At 49.7% G+C, this 24347-nt stretch overlaps 1 long non-coding RNA gene across 1 annotated transcript in view; it reads right to left on the minus strand.

The window, feature by feature from the left end:
• Window positions 1–24347, minus strand: part of LOC142052340 (uncharacterized) — a 73892-nt gene that overhangs the window by 13250 nt on the left and 36295 nt on the right. The window contains exons 6-7 of the long non-coding RNA XR_012658802.1: window positions 17771–17926; window positions 16402–16496 (exon numbers count right to left, since the gene is read on the minus strand). This is a non-coding gene — a long non-coding RNA (uncharacterized LOC142052340). The remainder of the gene's footprint in view (window positions 1–16401; window positions 16497–17770; window positions 17927–24347) is intronic.

Below are 24347 nucleotides of genomic sequence, written 5' to 3' on the forward strand. Positions count from 1 at the left end.
GATGCTGGCCTGAGGCACATCTCTGCCCATCTGCATGGGGGCTGCACAGCTTACAACCAAACAAGAAGTTATTTATAGCAATTCCCATGTCCTCAGCAGCTCTTTCTTTCGAGGATGGTGTCACCGTTGCTTTACTGCCCCTATAACCACGCCAGGGCTGAGCTCTTACACCCTTTTGCAAGCCATCCGTGTGCAATCCAGGCAGCATGGGAACAGATGAGTGTTTGGTTGTTGGCATCCCTGTATCCAGCAGGGAAGCAGGGAGTGCAAAGGTGCTTTTGCAAGCCATATGTAGCGACAGCCTGTTTCTTAGTGCTCAAGCAGGGCTTCTTGTTGTCGATGGACAAAATCACAAGGTCCTGTGCTTTGCTTTTGGTTCTGCTGCACTTCTCCAGCATCTCCCAAACTCTTGCATTTGCACGCAGGAGCAAATCCCTCCGCCAGGGGTCCTGACAAAATATATGTCATCGATAAAGGCTCTTCCTCTTATTTCAAGGACCTAAGACTTCCAGGCTCCCATGCAGAAAAGGCGGCTCTCCACAGTGCTACATATTTAATCAGTGCATGAAAAGACAACCCATCCAGAAAGACAACCAGGGAACTCCTTCCAACACCATGCTAGTGGTTGCACGCACAGGCAAGACTGTGTGGCTTTGCAAAGCAATAGATCACACCAGCAAAATGAGTGAAGTAACGTCTTATTACAAGAGAGAGGCTTTTCTAGTGCTTTCCTAGAATGGAAAACACTTTCAAATTTAGCTTCATGAACACCACCCTATTCATTAGTAAAGTCATGGATTACCTTCTACTGCCCACCATCAGACAGCCACTTGTCGTTTTTTTTTCTTCACAGTGGTCTTATTCTTTCAGTGTAGAAATAAGGCCTAAAATAGCACGTTTCAGAATAAATTCTCTTCCCAATTACGTGAGAGTAAACTTTAGGTTTCTCCCCCTGGACGCCTTTGCTATTCAGTCTGCGTTTCCAATGGAGCAACCAAACCAAGTGGGGACTCTCAGCCTCAGGCCTGCATGAAATGAAAGCTGTTGCTGAGACCTGTCAAGAGAGTCACACTCTTCAGTGATTGCTAATCATGGAACAAATGAGGGAATACTTCAGATCCAGCCAGCTACTAGCGCGGTCACCAAAGGAAACATTGAAGGAATAGGCCAAAAACGGAAAAATCTTTGGGAACAAATCCAGATTTTGGTGCAGGTTTGATATACATAGTTGTAAGTGAAGGCTCTACCCATCGGAGCAATGTAAGATTTTATTTTTTCCTCCCATTTTCTCCATCTTTATGGAACTGAGGAAAGTGTCTCCAAGGCTTAGTACCCTCAGGTGCGCTGGGAACAATAGCAGCCTGGGCTGAATTCAAGAGATGCCCAGAAAAAACGTTACTTATTGCTGCTAGACATTTTTATGGACGTCCTCAATGTATCCCTCGAGTGTCTTACAAATATTAGCATACAAATCCTCAAGCTTCCTTCCTCTAAGAGGCTGTTATTGCCTAGAGTTTAAAAGTGAGGAAGCTAAGGCCGAGAGGTGAATAGACTGGCCAAGATTACATAGGAAATGTGTGATCTTTGTGGTCTGGACACTCCCGACCAACAAAACCCTAACCTGGCTTCTTGCCCATGGTGGATAAGAAGCAGAAAGGTTTGAGTCACGATTTTAAGGGAGAGTTTCCTCCATGTCGTGGAGGAGCAGCTTTACTGGCCCTGCACAGAGCAGCACGGGGCTGGTGTGTCACCATCCCTGTACATGGACCCCATGGGCACGTGGCAGGATGAGACCTGTCCCCGTGCAGGTGTCCCAAAGCAATTATCTTAGGAGTCTGGTGGAGACTTCTGCACTTTTATTTTTATTAGGACTGTTAGAAAGGCAGGTGCTTTTGTCCCTTCCTATCCAGCTGGATAAAATTCAAGGGCAACTTAATAAACCCCTCTGCATACTCTATGACGGCCTTGCCTTGTTTAAAACTGGCACTGGTTTAAAGTTCAATATCTCGGACTCTGCTCCAGCTTCTTCCCCGAGATGACAGTGAAAATGGCAGCACTTGGAGGAATTACTGGCTGGAGCACAAACTTGGGCTGTATGATTTTCATTAGCACTAACAAGCATCAAGCAGCTGACGTCCTGCTTAGGAAAATGACTGTATCTCTAAGTATTCATCCCAAATCAACGTACCAGCGGAACAATGGGCTCTGCAGCCCTGGCTTTCTCAGCTCTGTGGAGGGATTTAACTCTCCCAGGTTTTTCCTTTTTTTGGTCTGTTTTGGTGATGGTGACATTTGATAGCAAGCCTATGTACAATTTGGAGTCTGCTTTCCCAGCTCCCCCAGTCACATCAGGAATCTATTTGTTTTTTTATTTAAATAAGCCCATGGCTCCTGGAGCTATAAACTGTATGCAAAATCTCTCTTTGGTTTTTAAGACGATTTTATGCTCATCACTGCAAGGAACACTGAAAAAGTGAAAAACACTACACAGTCCAACCCTACGTAGTGAAGCCAGACAGGAAAAGTACCCCACGTATGTTTGTTTTTAAAAAAACCTTGATGGAGGTGTTTTTTTCCCCTAGTTAATCTCAAGGTGCTGTGGGGCCTGACTTACCATTTTTGGGTGGTTCAAAGCTTCTGGGAGAAGGAAGCCAGCAAGAGGCCTGTGAATTGGCTTCTAGTGAAGCTGGGGAGATGACAGAAGGATGCTTAAATTAAACACCCATCAGCGTAGGCAGGTCCCTGGTGCAGCAGCAGGAGCTGTTGCTCTGCCCTCCATCCATGTCCATGTCTGTTCCTTCTGCCTGCAGAGGAAAGGCTGGGTGCCTGCCCTCACCCCACAGCTGAGACGAGGATGCTCTGCTGACCCTGCAGCTCTCAGCCATCTGCCATCTTCCTCCTGAACCAAAAAGGCTGTCCCTGCCCCACTGGGGTGCCCCATGGAGCAAAGTCCTCAGGGGAATCACTGCCTGCAACTTGGCTGACATTTGCCCCGTGGTAGATGGAGGTACCGAGGGGATAATTGGAACAAGTGGGAGAGAAAAGGAGGGGGGTTCCTCTTCCCCTGTGGCCCCACTCTGACCACCACGCTTGGTCCACCAAGCTTGCACGCTCTGCTGCACACATTCAGGGTTTCCATAAGTTTGTTAATTGAGCTGAATTGAGTGAATTTATCACTGCACATCAGTGAAAGTCAAAGAACTGTTTGACAGATAGCCATGTGAGCTCTCACCCCACTTTGTTGTCAGCAGCCCTGGCAGAAGTTCCCTCTGGTGCTGCTGCCCATCCCGTCATCACCGTCAGCCCTTGTCTCACCCTCAGGGTGAGGGGTGATTCATGGTCTCCACCACGCTCCATCACCACTAGATCTCCAGAGAAAACCTGCTGAGCTCTGCAGGTCTGGCATGGTTCATGTTTGCAGCTCATCTCCACCAACGGCCACTGACGTTAGTTTTCACTGGCAGCCATAGCTCACGCTGGAGTCCGGAGAAATGAGGCTATTGCACCTTTCAAAGCAGTGTGGTAACTGCGGGGACAGTTTTATTCTCTCTGTAGCCAAGAGAGCAAGAGGCAATAAATTACATCTCCATCCAGGGAGAAGGCAGACGTTATATGTAACGGGGGAATTCAGCCACGCTGGTGAGTAGGACTGGCTTCTGAGCAGAGACTGGAGAGATGAATAATAACATATATATCTTAGCTAAATGGCAGCCATGAGAGGCAGAACTTGAATCTATATGTTTTAAAAGAGCATATCCTAAGATTAAGAATATTTAGTGACAGGCCAAGGGGACAGCAGTCAAGAAACTGATGGTTTTTCAGTCTGTCTTAGTAAGAAAAATAAAGTCCATGTAGATATACTGGAAGTGATAAACGCCAAGTAAGGAAATGCCTGAAGAGTCTGAACACAGACAAAGCAGCCAGGATGGAAACAGTAAGTTTGCCTTTGTGGTGAGAGGCAGGGGATGGCTTATCACAGGGCTTTAATCATGTTAAAGTAGTACCAAAGAAACAATCAAGACCAGAGTACCAGGCTCTATACATCCTGCAAGATCTTCCCTGCACTAAAAATTGGTAGCTTAAGGTATCGAATGAAAGGTGAGGGATGGAAACAGGCAGCCACCAGGGCCTTACGAGGGAGGACCAGGCAGCTCTTGCACTGCAGCAGGCTGTGGGCTTTGCTGTGAAGCTCTGAGCAAGGAACTCATAGAGGGCAAAAATCATTTGCTGGGGCAGATCTCCTTCCTCCTAACAGTGAGAAAGAGCAGGGAGGATATTTGTGCGATGAAGCAAGAAGGAAGGACGGGCATGTCCATTGCGATTACACACCTCCACCATACCCTCTCCTTCCAGCGCTCTGCTCCTCCTCTTGCAGAGCTCAGTGAATGACATGGGGTGAGATGGCACCCATCTAGGCTGGGGGAGCAAGACCTACATCCCTAGTGTTGGGGCCATCCAGGCATGTCCCACTTCTCTGGACCCCTTCTTCCACATTCAGGACAGTCTTGGGAGCTTAGGGTAGGTTGAGAGGCCATATTTACAAGCAAGGAGTTATTTTAGGCAACAGTGATGGACCCAACCACATCAGATGAAAGTGCTGGTAGGAAAGATGGAGGGGAGAAGCCACGCAGGAGCTTGCAACTCTCTCAAAGAGAGAGAGGGAGAAAAGCAAAGGGAATCTGGCACCAGCCATGAACCCCCAAGAGGCAGAGGCCTGAAGAAAGAGACGGCATCTCCTACGATCGCAGTAAGCTGCGCACTGTGCAGGCATCCTGGGTGGATGCAGAGCAAACCTTTTTCCAGAGCTTCTTCACTTCCTCCTTGGTTCTTTCATCCACCTGTGATCTGCTTCATCGCAGGGGCTGGGAAAGAGCTTAGCACAGAGGTGTGCTCTCTTCCCATCTGCTGGCAGGACCCACGGTGCAGAACAACACAACCAGCACATCCTGCTGTCCCCCAGACTTCCTCCCCAGGGAGCTCCTCTTGAGCTGCTGTTCCCTTGGGGATGTCCATGAGCCACCTAGCTCCAGTAAATCGATCCTGCACGGATCTGAAGGTGACACAGGCCAGGAAATCTTCCTTGGGGTGTTAAAGCCCCAGGCAGCGTGCAGATGCTGACCTACCTCAGGTGCAGGTTGTGTCACCCCTTTGTGTTACCCACCCTGTCTGGGAGAAGGAGAGGACACAGTCCTGCCCTGGGGATGTCCTCTAACTGCCACCAGCTGCTCTCCATGTCCCACACGCTCTCCCAGGCTCCTGTGTCTGTGAATTTCTGACCCACACACTCATTTGACAAAAGTCAAGTCGGACACTGCTGTTTTGGTTGATGCACTAAAAGAATAGCTTCATCCTTAGAGATAAATACCTGCATCCCAAGTTCAGTTTGTGTTAGAGAGCAGAGTCCAAGGAGCCAGGGCAAAAATATCCCAGTTTCCAGCCATGCTGCCAAATTGTTACATTCCCTTGGTTTATTCACTCAAATTCTTCTCCTCGTTTTCCCCATGTATAATGGGGGTTAAGGATGCTGCCTTCCCTGAAGAAACAGGGTCTATGCTGTGCGAAACACAGACTATATGGGGCAGTGCAAGCAGAAATGTTTCTCTGTCCTCCATACACGCTGAAGGCTCACTTGGAAAGGAAAATCATGAAGCAGCGAGTATGGAAGAGAGAGAAATCTAATATAACACAATCTTTTAAGACAAGTATTTGACTTCTAGAAGCCATCAGAGGATGTAAAATGACAGACTGAAGGTGTCTTCTGTCCCATGCTGATCAAAAAACCTGAAAAAGCTCTAACCAAATGCTCATGAGCATTTTTTTCCTACTGTAAAAATGGAATTTAATTAAAAACGGAGATACAGAGACTCAGCTGACTCAGTGGGACTTTGGCCCCTGCCTCGCAGAGCACTTGGGGACATGTTTGAAGTCCCAGCTGACAGCTCTGGGGTATCAGCTACTGTCTGGCTCCAGGGTGGATTACCCTCCATGTTTAAGGCCTGTGTTGTTGGGGGATGGATTTAAGCACATGCTTAATATTAAGCATGTGCCAAGCATCTTGCTAATACAGGGCTTTTCTGAGAAGGTGGTGGTGTCATTGTTTCTCCTTGGAGCTTGTCCATGTGCACATGTGAGCAGACCCATCACAACAGTCTGGAAAAGCAAAGCATTTTTCAATGCTTTTCCAGACAGTAAATTCAGGACAAATTTATTTGGTTTGAATATTTTGGCACTTATGAATGTAAAATTCTCCCGTTTCCATTTTCCTCTGCTTTCCACTTCTTAGAACAATATCAATATCAAACTGCTCGTGGACTGAGCTCTCCAGTCTTTGGGTAAAGTAAGACTATAAGTGGGCAATGGATTTTTTTGTCAAATGAGTGTGTGGTTCAGAAATTCACAAACACAGAAGCCTGGGAGAGTGTGTGGGACATTGAGAGCAGCTGGTGGCAGTCAGAGGACATCCCCAGGGCAGAGCTGGGCCCAGCACGTCTTAACACAGCTGTATCTGCACTGCTTCTGGAGCCAGGAGGGGTCCAGATTGTTCCCAAGTATCCCAATTCACCAGCCCTGGGATAACAGGGGCTGATGGTAGAGGGTCCCATGTTAATCCTGCTGCTGGAATACCACTTCCCAGACTTTTAGTGCCTCATGCCTGCCAGAGAGTACCTCCAACTGCCAAGGAGGAGATAAATGGAATTAATAACTTGGACTCAACCTCATGAGCAAAGGACCAGCTGCACGGTCCTGCCAGAGAAGACCACTGGGAGCCTACAGCAGGACAGACAACCCGTGGGACAGATGGCAAAAGCTGCAAACAGCCTGCAGAGATTGCTCCCCCAGGTGATGGTACTGATGCCCAGAAGGATGCTTTAGTCCACTGTCTTGTCCTGGGGTGATTTCAAGCCAGCCCTTGTCTGTGTGCAGAAGATGTGCTTAAATCCCAGTTGAAGGCACCAGAATAGCAGATAGCCCGTGGCTTGGGGATGCAGGGTGGGATACCAGCCTGCATTTAAAGGGTCTAACTAGTAAATCAGACTGCCTCTCCCATGCTTTCTGCCTGCCCAGCCTGAAACTGTTCCCCTCAAGACCTGTGCTGCTGCCGAGCCCAACGCTCAGACCCAAAACACATCACCACTGCCTGTTTCTTGAGGGACACTGGAACAACCTGCCTGACAGGGAATGTCATAATTAACGCTGCCTATACGCTGCTGAAATGTTAATGCTTCTATTAACACACTTTATTGACTTGCTTTTAACACCACAGGTGGCTTTTCAAGAGCTCAGGCTTGATTTAAATCACATCCACTGCTTATTGCTTTAATTATGGAAATGGTCAGAGCAAGGGAGTAGATTTCTGGAGCCAGAAAAGCAGGAGGGAGGCAAAGCGGCATGGTTTTATTTTCTGAGCAGGTATACAGAGATCAGGAACAGGAATGGGTGTGGATGCATATCCACAACCTGGCTCAGACTTTCCTCAAAGATTTAGTATGGGCATAAAGGGAATCCACAACTCAGCATTTTCTAACAGTGTTAAATTGTGTCTGTGGTGGAGCCGAGGTGAGAAATACAGGGACTCTAACCTCATCCTTTAGCTCAGAGCTGAGGGATATGACCCAGATCTGGCCCCACTGCTGCTGACAAAACCTGGATCCCATCAGGCTGGAAAGCCACTGAGGTGTAGGACCACAGCTCCGGCCTCCGGACTCGAGCAGGAGCCTCCCCCAGGTCCGTCCGCGGGGAGACAACTGGTCCCAAGGCTTCACTGCTCTGCTCCTGGCTGGAAAGCCCAGCCAGGTGGAACCAAGTCCTCTGCCGTGTCAACCCTCCCTCGTGTTACCTCTCACCTAAATATAGCGCTGGATCCTGCAGGGAAGACGGCTCAGCGCAGAGGAGCAGAGCAGGCAGGCACTCCTCCTCCCCGCTCCCCCCACCCTCCCTTCCCCAAAGGGCAAGGGAAAGGGGCACACCTTCACTCTACCTCTTAAAAACTCCTGAGATGAAGGAAGATGTAGGGGTCCCTCCCTGCCTTTACATGCACAGCATTCAGCTTTCCTGCAGGGTCCCTTCACTTTCCAGGGTCTGAGGCTGGAGCATGCAAGGCCAATGCAAGCCCCAAGCAAAGCCCTCACTGTGCAGGACCTGTGTGCACAATTACAGGTGTGCCTGGGGTCAGTCTCAGCAGCCAGGGTCTGCACAGAGAGTGTGGAAGATGGGATAACCTTGCATGACCATCATCGCCGCTGACCCCATCATCCCAGTGCAAGAGGGTAGGATTTCCCTGCCGCTCTGTGCGTGCAGGGTTGCATCCAGCCCTTGGTTTCCATCGCATGGCCTCCAACATCGCTCATTCTTTGTATCTCCCACCGCCTGCTCCAGAGGCATTTCACAGCTTCTCCCAAGGCTGCCCCAAGCACGTTCCACTCCATCCCTCCTCCCCTTCAATCTTCCACCAGTGCTTGGACTTTGAGGGAAAGCCTTTCTCCCCTGTTATTATCTGCATACCATTCATCGCGCTCAGCCCTTGTGCTGTCATGCAAAACTGTGAGGAATGAACCAAATGATAAACCAGCCACAGCCAAAGCACGGAGGCTGTGAACCCCCCAGTTATATTTCGGAGCCATAAATTACACCCTTCAGCAATGGTCTAAGTAGGTCATTAAAAAGTGAAAACACTGGAAAAATGTTCAAAAAGCAGCATCCCTTCCTCTCGCTCCTCCCTCACTGCAAGGGACCTAAATCACAACCATGTTACCTGTTTGCTAGGACGTGGTTATTTATACCAGGTATTTTTGGCATTGCCTCTGCTCTGGCTGTATGTTTTTATTGCTCTGGCTGTATGTTTTTATTACTCTGGCTGAGCTGACACCCGGCCAGAAAAGTGTGTTACGGGATAAACTGAGTTACACTGGCGTGGGGATGTGGGGCGGGGGTGGGGGGAATGGCAGGGTCTGCGTGTGGCATATTGGCTCGAGCTGGAAAATGTCTGTGTAGTCTCGGGTCCACTTCCGTAGTCGCTGTCAAGCTAAGGGGCTGCTTGACTCCAAAAAGCACAAATGTGGGAGGAAAAGATGAGGAGCAGGTCCTCAGAGCTAACACAGGTAAGGACCAGAAAAGACTGGTCCAAAGGTACAGCCTGGTACTTTCTAGTAAGTTAGAGCTTATAAATCATTTTGACAAAATAATTAAAGCATGTATGTGCTATGATTTATAATACTGCCTCTCGCCTGTAATACCCTAGACCATAGTGCCTCTGGATACAGTGATGTATAAAACCAAGGGAAAACCAGTCTGAGATACATTACCCTTGCAACGTGAAACCCCGAATCCAGAACGACTCCAGATCAAAGGTGCTGCTCTGAATCAACGCTGCTGTAGGTTAGGTGACTCTGTTACAGCTGAGGTCTGCTGAGATCAGAGTCTCCATCATATGAGTCAAAGAGTGGGGATCGGTCACCTTGAGTGCATCCTCTGTGCTACTTAAGTGGAGCAGACAATAAAAATTGAAGACACAAATAGCCACGTTCTTAAAAACATACTGTATTAAACTAGCAGAAAATCCTGTTGCGGACACAATTACACAAATGCGTACATGGCTTGAGAGCTAAGCCTGACCTCCAGCTTGCAGTGATGGGCAGATATCATTATTAAACTTCACCAGACCAGACCCCATGCTGTGGAGGCCAGCTGAACCCATTGCAAAGATGTTTACTACTCAGCTTTGCTCGATACAGTCATAAAAGGGAGAAATAAAGTAACTTAGCATCAGACTTGTCCTTTGGGTGGAAGAAGAGCATTGGCCCTGTGTGTTTAACAAGGAGGTGACCCGGAGAGTTTGGACGGAAGGGAATGACCCCTTGTTAATGTGCAGCGATCAACCACATGGGTCTTTATAAGGTTTTGGTTTTATTGTGGCCCTTCTGAGGGCTAGTTCAAAAATTAATGATCCAAATTATCGTAGGAGACTGTTTTACTGGAGAAGAAAGAGGTATCCAGGATTCAGAAATACTGCCGGATCTCCTCTAAGAGAAAAGGATGCGATTTCTCAATGGCTTCATCTAGAGCACCCTTTGAGGACACACCATGGGTACCTTGAGATCCCGGCCCTCTGAACAGCCAAGCCAAGGATGGGAGGGATGCTTTGGTACTCCCACCTGGGCTGTGCCCCCGTCTCCCTCTCCAAGGAAGGCAGAAGGGAGCAGAAGCAGAGGGAAAGGGGGGCTCAGCCGCTGTGAACTCAGGACATGGCCAGGGGACAACCACCGCATGCCAGATCAGCAATGCAGGCAGAACAGCTAAATAGATGAAGAACTGTTTAAGGAGGAAAATGAAACAATTTGTCTCTAAATTATTTGACTGACCCACATAGCGGCAGAAAGACTAGGTTGGGAGCTTGCTTTTAAAAGTTTCCCCTTTTTTGGGTCTTGACTTGATCAGTTCTGTAATATACACATTCATTTCCCTCTCCCCTTCCAAATCATCTGCCAGTGAGTGACATTTCAGTGGAGTGGCATCCTACTGGTATATAAATGAAGCTTTTATACATTCTTGGAAGAGGTAGCCGTCTTCTCAGATTCTTGGAATTCAAGTCAAAGATGAAAAAAAAATATTTTTTTAAAAAACCTGCAAAACTTTTTTTTTTCCTAACAGATGCTCTATGCAAATGTTGAAATAAGTATATTAATATCAAGCTCAGCCATCTGTTTAAATAATTTCTCAGGGTGAAAAAAAAAATGCAGCGAGCGTAACATGCAAAAGAAAGCAGGGCAGCAGGTTTCAACAGGGTATATCCCGTCAGATTACATGGACTAATGAATGAGGCAGTTACTGCATGGAGCAGCCCCACGTTCAGCAGAACTGGTGATTTTCCAGCGACAGCGCTAAGCGCTGCACCTTGCACTTCTGTTCCTGCAAAAGCTCCTTCTATCTCATTAGTTTTAATTCCTGCAAGGCCAGGATGCTCAGTTTTCAAGAGTATAAAGGGCCCGATCCAGCATCCAAAGACAGTCAGCTCAGCTCTCCATCCCAGGCTCCCTTTGGAGCTGATGGAGAGACATAGGCACTTTTAGGATGTCGATCATCTGCCATGCTTTGGATGAGCTGAATCGTGCCCTGGGCTCTTGGGGCAGACATGCAGAAAAGCTACAGGGCAAGGGAAGAACCTCCCAAATATCCTGACCTTGCTGCTAGGTGGGAGGGAGCGGGTCTGAGCTGGGAGGGCATTGTGCCGTGCCCTGGATGCTATGCAAATGTTGTGCAGGTCAAACCTTCTCCAAGGGCAAGGCTGGAGGGTGTGCTGCCTCCCTCCATTTCAGGACCCAGCATTCCCATAGGGGTCCTGTACACCTCCATCCCCAAGGGGGGTGCAGCAGTGATCACTCCATAACCTGCGTATTTGCTCCCCAAACCTGTTGGGTTCCCCCCACCAGCTCCCCAAACGTGCCGAGCAACGCCGGGGAATGCAGGGTGAGCAAACCTGCCTGGTGGGATGAAGCTGCGGTGCTGCCCACGCAATCAGTGTGAAACAAACCTCCAGCAAGGCGAAGGCTCATTAAAAATAATCAGCAGCCCTTTCAAGCTCCAGGAAGCGGTGCTGCTGAATGGAGCCACTCTGAATGCACGCAGATGACGGGAGCAGCTGTGCAGAGTCGGTGAGAGTTGCAAGCGCGCCGGGGCTGTGCATCCCCGGGGCTGGTGCCCGCACCCCGCAGGGGACCTGCTTTACATCCCTGCCTCTCCCACCAGCTGTGCCTGGACCTCCACCTCCCTGTCCATAAGGCAGAGGTGGACTTAAGCATGCTGATGTCTCCCAATGGGAAGAGCTGCAGAAGAGGCAGCCATTAATGTGCCGTTGCATGCTCCAAGCTCCGCTCTCCTGTTCCCAGTGTGCCTCCCTCCGTGTCCCAGGGTTTAACATCAGGCCCAAGCACTTGTCTGAACTCCTCCTTGAAGTGAGGACAGGGAGAAATACATCAGCCAAGGCAAGACAGGGAATTGAACTGACTTCCATAAATGCTGTTTCTCCAAACACAGAGAGAAGAAACAAACAAACATGGGGACTTTCCCCCCCATCTTCTTCAAAAATTGTCTTACAGAAGACTTTGCAGGCTGGGTGGTCACCATCAGCAGCACGTGAGGTGGAGTGTCTCACGCAGTCTGAAAGACCAGTCCTCAGCCATGGAAGGGAATGGTGGGCACCCCTTGCCCGTAGCTGCCCAGCAGAGAGATGGCCATACTCTGCCCATCACTCCCACTTCATTGTCTCAACCCAACCTGGTCCTAATCAGCTTATTCCAGTGCTTGTTTGGGTTTTTATGACTGCTAAAAAAAAAGCTTAAAGCTCACTCATGAGGCGTGTGAGTGGAGCTCAGCACCAGTGACTTAGGACATCGGTGGTGGAGACAGGTCCCAATGCAAAGCCAGGCTTGGCAGCCAGGCCCCTGCCAGGAGTTTCATGGACGCCTCTTGGTCCAGAGGAGAAATTTTCCGCATGTTTCTGGGCAGACCGGACAAGGTGTTCAGGAGGCTAATGAGGCATTGAGGAACTCCAGGGGAGATCCAGGGAGCCCACCAGGAGCTGGGCTTTGTTCCCAGTCTGTTCTAGCTTATTTTTGCCTTGGCTTATAGTTCCCCAAACATCCATCTACCCTCAAAGCCCAGGCAGGTCTGCAGGGGAACAGTGCCCTTGGCTCCCTTTGGGGAGGGCATTGCTTTCCCTCGTAGAGGTGAGCCTGCATCCTATGTCTGTACTCAAAAATAAAATGGGTCAGGGCCAACTTTCTGCACGGCACAGCTCACATCCTCACCTTCTTGCTATCCCAAACAGGGCTGCAGTGTCCTGCCTGTGTGTTGGGAATGATGCTGGGTACAACCTGCAGGAGAATTAATTGGTCTGGGACAATGCACATGATCATGTTGTGGGTGATCACCGGAGCCCACTGTGGGTCACAGCTCTGGCCCTGGTCTTGTTTAGGTTAGCAGTCCGGACGTAGCTGATGTGCTTTTAAGACAGAGACAGAAGCCCTTAAAACCCAATATAAAAAGGCCCTTCCGGGACTCTCCTGCATATCATCATTTAAACTTAAGGCCTTGCATTAGGCTAGTGCAGTGTGCTACAGCATCATGCTCAGCAAAATTAAGCAGTAGCTGTTGACCAGTCTCTGCTCCACACTTCCCAGTGCCAAGGGGCAGAGCAGAGAGACCCACGGACCTTGCCAAGGCTAGAAGTGGATTTGCACTCACTCAGTCTAACTTCCAAGTGGCCACCATGCCAGAACTTCCATCTGGTGCTCATGGCTTGCTTGAGGTACAACAACCTCTTTTGGAAGGATAACCTACCTTGATCAAAAGACCAGAAAAGCTGTCTAATTTTTACCTTCTTTCCTCATAAATGTACACCGAGGCTAAATCCGTAAGGCACCGATGACCCGTATTGGGGAAGACACATTTGAAGCTGCATGTAAGGTAGATAAACACAGTATTTTAGTTTGGAAGGATGGGAAACTGGCTCTTTCAGTTAACTGTCGTTAACTGATATGATAGATTCTCCCTTTGGAAAGCTGAAACATCTGCTTCCTTTTTTGGACAACTTGTGCCGTGGCACCAACCTCAAAAAAGCAATTCCAGTGATGTCAGATATGAGTAAATGATATTTAGTTCTGGGGAAACAGCATTAGTGGGACCTCACATCATGTCCAGAGCAGTACGTCAGGAGAAATGAGGCCTGCAGATGAGAAATTCAGCTGGCAGTGCAGTCAGTGCCATTTCACCCCATGCTGTTGGGAGAAACTGGCCAGTGCCATTATTTATGTGTCATCCCGTTGCTCTAGATAGATGTCTTGCAGCTGGAAAGGAGATAGGGTACCTGCTACAGCCACCCCAGGGTTTCTCTTTGTCAATGGCCACCCAGTGCTGGATCCAGCATGATGGTCCGTAGGTCCCATCAGCACCTTATGGCTGTCTCTAAACCCAGCCTCTACAGCAGAGTCCCACGTGGGACCTACCCTCAGGTCACCATCCCATGGTGAATCCAAAAGGCAGCAAAGTCCTCCAGATATGGAATAACCATGAGTAGAAGCTGCTCATAGCCATGAGAAAAAAACATCTTGATCTTCTCAATGCCCTGCCTAGTTTGGTGTGTGAACCTATCCACTTTAATGACACTGCTTGAGTAAGGCCATTGCATCACCACAGAAGTCCCAAAGGAAGGCAATCAGAGCAATGCAGCAGACCTCACGTGATGCCCTGTGGGTGGGATTTTCAGAGGAGTTGGAAGACTTTCCCAGCTAAAATTCAGGAGAGCTGATTTGCCAGAGAGCGTGGCCAAAGCTTTGGGGCCCAGAGGAGCCGTGTTACCCCTGCCCCATATCTTCTGCTCTCTCAAGAAGTAACCTTTAATTACCAAAATATCAAGGCACAGTCCTACCCACACCTGGGTGATGGTCACCTCAGGGAGCCCAGGTAAGATCTCACCCCCCAGAGGGAGGTGCCAGTTCCTCTCTCCCAAAGAGAGAAAAAGCAGAGAGGGATGAGAGCCCCCACAGGGGCCCCAGTGACGTGCCTCCAGCCAGGGGGAGTGAGTCCAACCGCTGCGATCCCACCCCAGCCACACGTACTGTCTGTCTTCCTGGGCTGCATCTGCCCTGCAGAAAGCCCCATCCCATCTTCTCTGCTTTTAGCTGCAGAACACAGCTCAAACCTCTGGTGTGAGACCAGGGCTGAGAAACACCAGAGATCAGAGAGGTGAGAGAAGCAGCAGGGAGCAGCTTTTATTTACTGCAAGCACAGGGAATGGGAAAAATTGAAGCTTTCCTGCCCAAGGAATTTCTTCTTTTTTTCTTTTTTTTTTGAGAGGTAAGACGGATGATTACAGAATTCCGCACCCTGTTTGCAAAGGAGATGAGCATTTATGTCCCAGCCTCTGGGCAAATCTCAACGCAGGCGATTGCAATTGCCATTCAAAAACCATCCCTGGGGTTTCCCTTGCACCCAGAGCCCCTTCCCTCATCCCAGACTTTTTCCCATTTATGCCAGCATGGACAAAAGTGATTGCTCATGAGATAACAGCATAACCTAAGAGTCACAGCCTCTGTCTACAAATGCATGTAAGAAATTTTCCCTGCATACTGCGGCTAAACCGAATCACTCTGGGCTGAGACAGAACTGGCTTTCATCAAATATTAAGTGAGCAAAGAGTATTCTTGTTTTTTCACTCATTCAGGGATTTCTCAATCTCTGGCCATACAGGTCTGTTCCTCTTCCATCAAGGTGGGGAAGAAGATGCCTAAAATCAGTGCAAAAAAAAGGCTCCTTCCAGGTGGGAAGCCCTGGAAAGGATTATTTCAGTGCCAAAGCTGCCACACGGGCTGTCACACCTGTCCCTGCTCCTCCCCAAGCTGCCTGCTGCTGATCACAGCCCCAGATCCTGACCGTGAAGCTGCTGGTGTTGCTCAATGTGTCACTAGAGCTTTTATCTCATCATTCTATGAGTCATCTTGACTCCTTTTTTATAGACCAAAGGCAAGGACTGCCAGGCTGGAAGCAGGAGAGCACACACAGTAGTAACAAGACCAAACAACTCCTTTAACGTTAACAGCAGGTGATAGATTTTTGGTTGCTGCCTTGTTTTCCCTTTCCACATCACCCCTTTGCTACTGTTGCATCCGGTGTCCTTTGCTTTATGTTTCATTATGTGTTGGGTTTTCTTAAAAGCAAAATATAAAAACATGTTTTGCCCCATCTGCACAGGCAAAGATAGCAAAGGAAGCCTTGAACGGAAGCTGTATTATGTTTGGAGCGGGTTCCTCCTGCCAGGCATGACATGACACTCCTTTCCAAGTCTTGGCGTGTTCCAGAAAGGGTGCATCCTTCCTGCAGGTGCTCCGGACAGCCGGGCCAGAAACCCAACAGCTCCGCTCGCGGCTGCGCATGGTCCTGCGTGAGCCTTGCGGGCAGCCAGCCATGGCATGAATCACAAGCCCCGTTGGCTTTTGCAGGTTCAGGCTTCTGGTGGGATTGAGGCTATTTTTGTCCCCTTTTGGCTTATCCAAGAGAGGTGGGTTGTCTTACAGCTTCTGGTTTAGCCTCTTGAAGATAAATCCCTCTGCCCCAGGCTTCCAAAGCCTTTAGAGATGAAAATGGGTGGGTTTGTTATCCCAGTAAAGGCTAGACAAAACCAGGCATGTTTCATTTCAGCCCCTTACAAGGAGGTGCCCATGGAGACCAGAAGCAGCATAAGATATTTACTACCTCGGGCTGACAGACCCTAAAGACCATGGGTGCCATGTGGTGTTACAATCTCTCTGGGACTGACCTTGGACACCTCTATTGAGCCACTGGGTGCTCAGTGGACTAAACCAGGTGCTTCTAGAGGTGTGATTCATCTGGCATATTTTTGACACCTACCTCTTGGCATTCACTAGTTCTCCGTGGCCTGCAAAGGGAGATGACATGATGAAATCCAGTGCCGGTGCTCACCCAGGGCATCCTGCCATCTGTGCCTGGGAGAAGCAAATGGAGGTGACAAGGAGACACCCAGACATCAGCTGGGGAGCTTGCTCCCATCCCCATGCAGGAGACCAGACCGACCCAGTGACAGCACCTACACAGAGCCCGGTGCAAGGGGAAAGGAGACCCAGGCAGCAAAATATCTCAGCATTGCTCTGGACCTTTCAGCACATGAAGTATTAGGATATTCCCTAGCATTTGGGTGCACAAATATTAAATAAGCTGCAGCAAGGAGGAGAGAGATGTTGGTGCTGTTGGCACCCTGAGGCAGGGAGCAGGAACCAGGCCGTTGCACACATCCCGGTACAGCCTTGTGCCAGGCACAAAACGACCCGCGGGCTTGGACAGCAGCACCAAACATCCCCCAGGGAATTTCTCCTTTCATACGGTAGCTCTTCAACAGAGGCTGGCCCTTAGGCTTCTTGCTTGTTGTCCGGACCGAAACACTTAGCAAATCCCATGTAGCCAATTACACTCCAGTTCAATGCCTCGTAGCCTCTGGTATGGTTTCTTATGTTAATTAACAGTACCCAGCAGGGGAGCATGTCTTGCTTTCCCCTCACCAAGTGTGAGAGATGAAGACGGCTGATGGGAGCCCTCCTCCATGTCCACAGAGATGGGAGTGGGGGACACGCTCCACCGCGCAGCAGGATTTGCTGTGGTCAACTTTTTTTGTGGTACCAGAAGCAACTGGGTCGCCGGGGTAGAAAATGTCCCTTGTCAGGCCTTTGCACACAGCAGGAAAACTCACGAGATGAGTTATGGTGGGGACAGCTCGTTGCAGAAGGAACATACTTCCCTTCCCCTTGGGCCAAAACTTCTGGCTATGTTCCTTATGGCCTTATCATGCTGCAGTATTTCCTGTGGGCTGAGCGGCTTGTAGCACCTTTGGGGATCTGTCTGTGCGTTAATTTAGTCTAGATCAGTCTTCTCCTGGACTTGTGAGGGCTTGCTCAGCTGGCAGCATCTGAAGCCCCTTGACAGCACGTGAAATCTAAGCAGCACTGATGCAGGCACAGGTGGGGGACAAGCAGCTACTGAGTTTGCTGCAAAACTATTACATCTTGGTTTGGGAGGAGAAGACTGGAGGCAGATGATCTCCAGCTGGCATGATCCCAGCCGTTCCTTGGCACCAAGCACACAGCCGGTGGCATGGGGCATGTGGAGGGCTTGAATACAACTGCAGCTGTGAAACAGAGGTGCCTGAAGCCCTGATGGGCTGAAGAGCAAGCGGAGTGGGTGTGGGTCTCAGCTGCTGCAAGCTCACCTGCAGAGATGTCTCCAGGATGGTCAAAAGGCATTGGACACACCCCGTGGGGCACCTGCAGCCAACACACCTCTTCTTTCAGCCAGGAGATGGTCAGGCACTAGGGGTCAGACCCAGATCACTTGGTTGGTGGTCCCTCAGGCTGGAGCTCTGGTTCTGGAGGAGAGGACACTGGAGGAAGCATGTGGCAGTGGTACTTAACCCCATAAAAGCACTAGAGGCCAGGGGGAGGCAGAGGGGACCTGCAGAGTGGCCGACTTGGGTGCATTGTTGCAATGAAAGCCGGAGAGCAGCAGAGCAGGGAGCATTGGTCCAGACCCGTCCTTTCCTCGGCAGCAGGAGGAGAGCATCCTCAACTCATGACTACCGGTTCTTCAGAAACATGTCCCCTAGGTAAGCACCTGCAGCAAAGGGGAAGCAGGGTCTTTCCCTCCAGACCTTTCCTCCCACAGAGGTCTGCAGGGACCTGACCATTTATACCAGCTAAAATCCAACGGAACAAAAAAAGAGCAAAATTTGCAATTTTTGACACATTTTCCACCCAAATTGGGGTTGAAATAGCTGCAGCTAGTTAAAACCCACTAACATCCACAGGCATCCACAGCATGGGGAGGCCCTGGGACACCCACCCACCAGTGAAGGTGCTGGGGTCCTGTCACGGCTCCCTCACCACCTTGCTCAGAAAACTGCAGTTGTTGCCTCTCTCTACCCCACCCCAACATATTTTTTATTTTCTCCTTGGATTAAACAAACCCTGCGGTGTTTCCAAGCATGACTAATTCCATAATGACAGCAATATCCCCTGCCTCCCGTACAGTCCAGGAAGGTGCCAACTGCCATTAACGTGCTGGTACACATTGCTATTGCATAATCAGCTGGATCTTCCTGGGGGAAAATAAACTGAATTAGACAGTCTCCTTCACTGGAATAGCAGGGACCAATGGGGATTTCCACGAGAGAGGTGGTTGTAAAAGGAAAATCCATATGACGCCGTCAGAAACAGCCTTGAAAAACTGCTGTTGCCTGACAAATGCCAAAAAGGAGTCTGTATCTCTATCTAACATATATTTATGTGGATATGAAAGTGAAGGGGCTCTTTTCTTAAGTCCTCCCATGCTTCATATGCTGTTGCTCTCACACCGTGTGGTTCTGTTCATTTCTTCACTCCAGGACTGAACCTACAGCAAAGGGTGCAGTAGGGTTTATCCAACACCACTTGCATTGCATTGCAGTGCATTGGAATGTGCCCAGTGTATCCGTTCCTCACCCTGGGCTGCTAAAGAAAAGCCTGGACAGCCCTGGGACCACACCTGGAGAGGCTGAGCACAGCCCCCAGACTCCTGGTGAGTTCTCAGCACGATGCTTTGCCCCTCGGATACCCCACCTCTGCAAGGAGGGGTTGTGATGTGATGTGGTGTGTGACGTGTGGCTGTCACATACCGAAGAAAAGGACTGGCTTAGTCTCTGTCCCATTATCCCAGAGCAATTTTGGACAAGTAACTAGGTAAAGAGCTGAACTAATTATTATGTTCTGGCAAGAAAGATGCTATGCATAAAGTCTCATTACTGATACATTGCCACAGAAATGTATGGCAGGAGGGAGGAAATCTCACCTGCAATGCCTCTAACATAATTCCCTCCCTTGTGCCCGAAATTGAAAGCCAGTGACTGGAAATGCAGCCGAGAAAGTCCTTAACTTCCAGCAGTTAAGTGTTGAAAACTGACACACCTGATGATGGACAGCGAAGCATCTCTTTAATTTCATTACAGTTGCCAACGATAACAGCCTTTGTTGGCTCTGATTTCTGGGCTGGCTCTCCTGAATCAGGGGCAGGCCATTCCCCATCCCCTCCTCTGAGTCACGGCTCTGGGTACTGTCCTACGCTGACGTTCCCGTGTACCCCTCCAGTCCCTCTTTGCTCATCTGCTCAGTTTCCCTGACTTGGAAGCAGTAACCCATACGCAGGATGTATGAATGTTCCAGACGACTCTGTTTATTATTAATAAGTTTCTATACGTGTGTGAAAGTCCCTGCAGCTCCCTGCAAAATGAACCTCCAGATGCAGATTTTGTATTGCTTCCCTTGGCCAGCTTTCCCCTCTCTTGCAGATCACGATGCAAATGGGTTTCTAGCAGCACGTAGAGGCTAACAAGCAAAGAGGGATCAGATCAGCCTTTGGGATCCTTCTTTGCCTGCGACCTAAGGTGTTTTCTACGTGATGGCCGATCAGATAATTGAATTGTTTCCTGCCCACCACAGCTACCATTTTATAGCCTGAAAAATGGTTTGCTCACATCAGGTTGGTTTGGGAGATGGATGTTGGTTAGGATGTCATCCAAGTAAATCCAACACACACATTTAATAAAAGCATTCAGTGTTTGTCAAATGATTGTGGAAGAACTTTGCAATGTTTTTTGAGTATGATTATCCCCATCTTACAGAGAGTAGACAGTGAAAGGCAGAATACAAGTGGAACAAGCGCAGAGCTGGGACTAGCACTGAAATTACGACTCCCAGCATGGTGTCTTTCCCTCTGATTCATGCAGGAAACAGGAGGACAAGAAGGTTTTTAGGTGGATCTTTTTCCTGGGGAAGCAACAGCCTTCCCAGGTTACCACCAAGACTTCTATTTTTTATTATTTTTCAGCTCATCCAGGCTGGATGAATTGTCCTCCAGTGTAAGCACCAGAGCTGCCCCTACTGCTGTGCTTTCACATAGCTTTGATCTACAGCACAGCAGTTGCCCAGGGCTTTTTGTTGGAGTAACTGCGCAGAGAGCTCTTAGTTCCCTCTCCCATAAAGAAGTTTTCCCCAGGCTTTGGTGTACACACATCCAGAGAGCCATCACCATGCGGGGCACACACACACACAAGCGCTGCCCCGTGTTCCTGACATCCACCTCCACAGCTCCAGTGCTCTGCTTGGCTTGCACTGGGGATGTAAAAGCCCTGTTGGGTGTGGGAGGACTCTGGGCATGTTTTACACTCTTACCTGTTGAAAGAGGAGGGGATGGTTAATAGGATGGTTGTCTGGGCAATGTCAGGTCATTCACACACACTCATACACCCTCCTTCTCACAAGTGGCCTATTAAAGGAAATCAGATTGACCTCCACTTTATTTATTGTCACCATCTCTTGCTCTGCCTTGTCAGAAATGGATGACTGTTCCCAGTATTTGCCCTCCCCAGACCTCAGTTAAGAAATACTATAAGGCCCTGCTGTCTTTTTGGAGAGATGCAATCACAGAGCTATAGGCAATCGGCCAGATTAATTCCTGATTACAGCACAGAATATATGGCCAGTGATTTCTCAAATCCCACAATCAGCTGGTTTAGGCAGCCATAAAAAATAATACTGCTTATATAATGACTGAAATCCATCTAAAACACCAGGAGAATTTAGCCCCTTCTCCTAGGGATGACTCTCCATTCCTCTGACCTTCCTCACAGATCTCTTCTGCATGCTCCTTCGGGTTGAAATCCCCCTCCTTGTGCCCAGGGGACCTGCTTGCAGCATTCAGTATGAAATCTTCCGAGCTCTCAACAACATGATAGAAACACTCCCATGATTTTGAAATCCAGGGTAACTCCAGGTTTTCCTAGCCCATTTTTCTCCTGTCTCTTGCTCACTTGTAGGCTTGCTTAGATGAGGAATTAATTGGTTGATACAGAAGTGCCTGGGAAAAGTCAAGTGAGAAATGCCTTTCATAGAACATCAAGCTGGATTCAGTATTCGAAATCACAGAACAAGCGCTGTCACAGGACATATTTGCTTGGTAAGCCAAAGAAAAAAAAGAGATGAAAGTACACACTTAAGTGGGCTGGTCTCTACTGGCCAGCTCTGATGATGGGACATCCTCACCAAAGCCCTAAATGTCAACTCTAAGGCTACCTCTGCAACCTGCTCCATGATGCCAGACCCCTCGGGGTCCTGACAGAGTTAAATGAAGCCCTAAAATGTCTCTTGGTGCCTCCTCCTAGGGGCTGCCTCTAGCAGGTAGACCTGCTCCCAAAGGATTTTCTCCCACATCTTCACCCCCTGCCCCAAGCAGTGCTCCTGACCCAGCAGCTCCACGGCACGGGAGCTGTTGTCACTCTGAGCAGCCCGTGGTCCTCTCACAGGAGGCACGGTCTCTCCAAACCATGGCTACCTGAAGCCCCTCTCCACGCGCCGGCGCTCTGCTTGCTCGCATACCCACACCGCAGCCATCTGGCAAGGTGGCACACTGCCCGCTTGCAAGCATCGTGCCAGAGTCCCCCGGCCCCCGCTGCCAGCCCACCCGCCGGGGGCCTATAGCAGGGGGCTCCTCACCCGGCCACCGGCCCTTCCTGGGGGTCTGCATTCCCATGTGAGACCACGTGAGACCCATGCAGGTGGCTGAGAGAGGCTTTCTGAGGTCTCTCCTTCCCTCTCAGCCCTTCTCTCAGCACGAGGGATGCTCGCACAGAGAAGGAAACATATGTGTGGTTTTGCTAGAGAAGCGGCGTGCCGCATGGCACTGCTTTCGGCCATCTCCCTCGCTGGAGACCATTCCCATCCTTTAATTCCTTTACGTGGTGGAGAGCTAAACTGCTCTGCAAGCACGAGTTATTTTTAGAAGGCTGCACAGCCAGAGACACCCTTTCGCTAGCCAAAGTAAGAGGACACCAAATGGTCCTGACCTTTCCCTCCAAGGCCCCATGTTGGGCCTGTGCATTGAGCAGAGCGGAGCGTGGAAGGAGGGAAGGAAGGAATTTGTGTGTATTTGCTCGGCTGACTGCCCTTGCCTGGGGCTTGAGTTTATATAAAGAAGGTGAGGATTCCACAAGGGGATGAAGGTTTGTTGGCCATCACAGGGTTCGGAAGCTCAACTGACAAGGTCACAGGCTTAAAAACACTTTCAGAAACCTCCCCAACAGGTCTCTTAGAAATGCTTTCCTCACCTCACCCGGGTGCCAACCTGAATATGTGCAGTGGCTCTACCGAGAGACTCCAAATTTTTTCCTGTGTCCCTGACACCCCAGTACTGCAGCAGGAGCACCGAATCAGTTCTGCATGCATCCAAGCCATTATTTAAAAAAAATAATACAAAATAGCAAGGGCTTGATCCCTGCTTGCAGACAGGAGTCCTGAGAGGCAGATAAAAGGAGTCCCATATCTGCTCTGCCTTGTGCAGAGCCTCAGTTGTCCTCTTTATTTAGATCAAATCTCATCACATTGAGGTGCGGTGCTTGTTTCCTCACTATTTGATGTCACCGCTCCTGCAATCGTATCCTGCTGTGACCAGCTCCAGCTGGAGAATGTCTCGGCTGCTCTTTGCAGGGTGGTGTTTAGCAGGCAGCCCAGCTCTGCCACGCCAGCCCACCTCCCTTCCCTCCCTACCCCTCAACAGGTGATTGCACAAGGCTGGGTGCCACAGCCAAGGTGGTAGGTCCAGACTTGAGCTATCCAGGTCTGGTCCCTGCTTTTCCAAGGGACTTTGGAAACAAATCGCTGCCATCCTCTCTCCCTCAGAATCACAGCTGTAAAACAGCACTGTTTCAGTTAAAATGATGCTCCCTGGGCATGGAGCAGGGTCCTGCAGTGTTCGCTGCTACACAAACATAAGAAAGGGAAACTCTGGCTCCAACAAACTTGCAAGATAATTCTAAGACAGGAGAGAGCACACCAATGCAGACGAACAGGGTAACAAGATACCTGCTGTGCCTTTTCCTCCAGCTTTATAACCTCCTCGCCCATCAAAGCGCAGCAGCAAACACAATGGACCACAGGCACAGCAAAGGACTCAAGTGCATACCACAATTCGCATAATTAATATCAACAGCGTCTCTGTCAGCCCCAGCCCTTGCTTGGATGTGAAAGCCACGCCAAGGAAGCCTTTAACATCCCTGGAGCTGCTGCAGACAATAGGGAGGCCAGATCCCCGGGAGGGCAGCAGGAGGAGAGGAGGAGTCGCAGCTCCGCATCCCGTCAGCTGTCCCAAGCATAAGGATGCCTTTGTTTGCTTCTCCTTCAGCTTCCCGTTACCCAGAGGGGGAGAGGCAGGAGGCAGAAGAAACCTGGGATTTCCAAACATTTTCTGAGTCAGATGCAGTAGGAGAGGAGGAGGATGGTTTCCTGCACCCAGCCAGGCTGAAATAGACAGGCTGGAGAGTGTGCAAAGCGTGCCTTGGCTGAGAGCAGAAATCTCGCCTGAAAAACACAAGTGCCCATGCAAACCCTTAGGGACCTGGGGGTCCACCTGGTTATCTCCCCCGAACCCATCACCGGCAGCACCTTGCCTGGATGCAGCGTCACCCACGGCCTCGTGTTAGCGAGGGTATCACGATGGGGGCTGGAAGTTTTCCTCCTTGCAGCCAGGTATGTGCAAACCGGTTGGGCACAGTCTGCCCCCGAGCTGCCCCAAGCTGGGGGTCCCCCCTCTCGTGCCCTTCCTTCCCCAGCTCCTGCCTCTGTTGGGGCTGGAGCAGACGGAAAAGTCTTCTGGCCCAGGGTGTCTCTGAAATGGATCATCCCTGATAAGTTTATTCAGAGGTTTGTCAATTTGGGGATTTTTTTTTTCCCCAGTTATTCTGGACAGAAGTTTTAAATTGCACC

Source organism: Phalacrocorax aristotelis, chromosome 2, assembly GCF_949628215.1.
Source record: "Phalacrocorax aristotelis chromosome 2, bGulAri2.1, whole genome shotgun sequence".
Taxonomy (NCBI): Eukaryota; Metazoa; Chordata; class Aves; order Suliformes; family Phalacrocoracidae; genus Phalacrocorax; species Phalacrocorax aristotelis.